This window comes from Magallana gigas, chromosome 2, assembly GCF_963853765.1.
Source record: "Magallana gigas chromosome 2, xbMagGiga1.1, whole genome shotgun sequence".
Lineage (NCBI taxonomy): Eukaryota > Metazoa > Mollusca > Bivalvia > Ostreida > Ostreidae > Magallana > Magallana gigas.
Window position 1 is genome coordinate 2,284,749 of NC_088854.1, and position 2,625 is coordinate 2,287,373.

At 32.8% G+C, this 2,625-nt stretch overlaps 1 long non-coding RNA gene across 1 annotated transcript; it reads left to right on the forward strand.

Annotated features, from left to right (window-relative positions):
- Positions 1–239: 239 nt before the first annotated feature.
- Positions 240–2,285, forward strand: LOC105332909 (uncharacterized). Its single transcript, XR_010709993.1, has 4 exons — positions 240–427; positions 609–767; positions 1,831–2,003; positions 2,098–2,285. It is a non-coding gene; the product is annotated as an uncharacterized lncRNA (long non-coding RNA).
- The last annotated feature ends 340 nt before the right edge of the window (positions 2,286–2,625 follow it).

Sequence of the window (2,625 nt, forward strand, 5' to 3'; positions counted from 1 at the left end):
ATCATTTTAGAAAACTAGATTTCACCAATTCAATGAAAAAGACGTTTTCTATTGATGGGAATAAAGATTTAATGGTTTTGACATTGGTTTATATAGAAAGTGTAAATTTGGGAGCTTTATTTTTCCGATATGCGATTATATTGTGGGACGGGTCCTTACACTTTCTAAAATAAATGTTTATCCACTTGCAATTTACAAGTAGTTGTTTTGATGTCGAACATTACTGATTACGAAATGCGGTTAGATCGCGTTGTCTCTCCTACCTACCGTGTGACGGGGTACACGTAGATACATCATTGATGTCAGGTATATGTACTAATATGAGGCGATGAACATTCAAAAACAGGAAGTCAGTGAATCGATGGTTTTTTGCATTAAAATCGATTCTGAAATTGATAACAGTTGATTGGCACCACTTCATAATTAGGTGAGCTGGTTACTGTACCTATGAATGCAAAATAATGTAATATGGTGTATCGATTTGTAGCTGTACTTCATATGAATTAGTAACTTTTTGACGATTTTTCAATTTAACCGAAAATACTGTCTTATTCTATATACAATATATGTATTTGATGATTTTGATCTTATTTATGTATATGTTCAAGTCTTCTTCCTCATAATGAAAACTTTCGATGTCACCTGGTTCGCCGCCATTGTCTTGTTGCACACAGGACCAGTTCTTTCTCAGTTATTCAACCCTCAGAATAGTGGCCAAGGGTTATCCCCAAATAGACCGTTGGACATCTCTCAATTCATTTTACCAGGTAATAAAATTTATCCTAGTGTTTCATTGAATATATATAATCATAAAATGTCTTATTGACTATGACTTTTACCACAAGATACAATTATATGAGGCTTTCTCAACATCGTTCATACACCTTTCTTCACTTGTCTTCTATTTACCCCTTTTTACACTTGTCCTCTACCCCATTCGTCTTTTGTCCTGTATTTAACTTAATCGTAATATAAAAATCTCTATTTCCTCTTATCTTTTTTTCACGCAAGGTTCAAGGATTTCATTTGGTCTGACTTGTTAGTATTTTGCCTAGAGATAATTTGTTTTCACTATGAATGATACTGTGTGCTAAATTTCATTGTATTTGTGAGGTCCTTTAATCATCTGAGTACATTTATGAAAAATTAGTAAGAGCAAACATGCTGTATATAGAGACAAAAGTAAAGAGATGATTATTATATAATTCAATGTCTCCTTTGATAGTAGTGGTCACCCTATTGATACTGATGATTATATAATTCAATGTCTCCTTTGATAGTAGTGGTCATCCTATTGATACTGATTATTATATAATTCAATGTCTCCTTTGATAGTAGTGGTCACCCTATTGATACTGATGATTATATAATTCAATGTCTCCTTTGATAGTAGTGGTCACCCTATTGATACTGATTATTATATAATTCAATGTCTCCTTTGATAGTAGTGGTCACCCTATTGATACTGATTATTATATAATTCAATGTCTCCTTTGATAGTAGTGGCCATCCTATTGATACTGATTATTATATAATTCAATGTCTTCTTTGATAGTAGTGGTCATCCTATTGATACTGATTATTATATAATTCAATGTCTCCTTTGATAGTAGTGGTCACCCTATTGATACTGATGATTATATAATTCAATGTCTCCTTTGATAGTAGTGGCCATCCTATTGATACTGATTATTATATAAGTCAATGTCTCCTTTGATAGTAGTGGTCATCCTATTGATACTGATTATTATATAATTCAATGTCTTCTTTGATAGTAGTGGTCATCCTATTGATACTGATTATTATATAATTCAATGCCTCCTTTGATAGTAGTGGTCATCCTATTGATACTTGCCTCCTTGCCTCTACTTGTGGGCAGTTCCTGGATTTTCTTGAGGGATATGGACGACGAGGACAACAACGAAAACCCACAACCGGACTATACAACAGAGACACCAATAACAGAAGGGAGGATACCAAGAATAACGAATTCACCTTCTGGGGTAAGCAGCTTCTTATTTTAGTATTTAAAGGACATTATATGATATACAGCGCTATTCGACCTTTTGTTTAATTTTTTGGATCCTTTTTCTGTAGGATAAGGTCACAGAAGAACCCGTAGACCCCACGCCGGCCTAAAAATTGTGGTTGATATAAAGCTGACTTGCAATGGATTATGAATGAATATGTTGAAAATAAAGTTCTCGTTTTCATTTCTTCAGCGCTATTCCCAATTACATATCGGACATGTAAAGGTTAAATGAATTATGTTACGAAACACATTACGTACAGGTATACTGTTTTCATTTAAAATTAAAATGTTTTCTACTTTACTCAACGTCAAGACATAGTTATATACTAAAGAAAATTATAATAAGGTCTTAGTTCTACTTAAATTTTGTACGCAATATTTGAAACGCCTCAACAGAAGATAAAGGTTTGATTAATCTTACCATTTCTAATGTTCTGTGTTCTAGATTTCATGCTAAATTGTATATCTAGACCTCATAATTTGAGTGAATAATTTCCGCATCGAGTAACATTAGTAAATGACGGAAACTAGATGATCGAAAGCATACCTCTGTTATTTCTAAATAGAAAATACAGAGGTAATTTCTAATTACC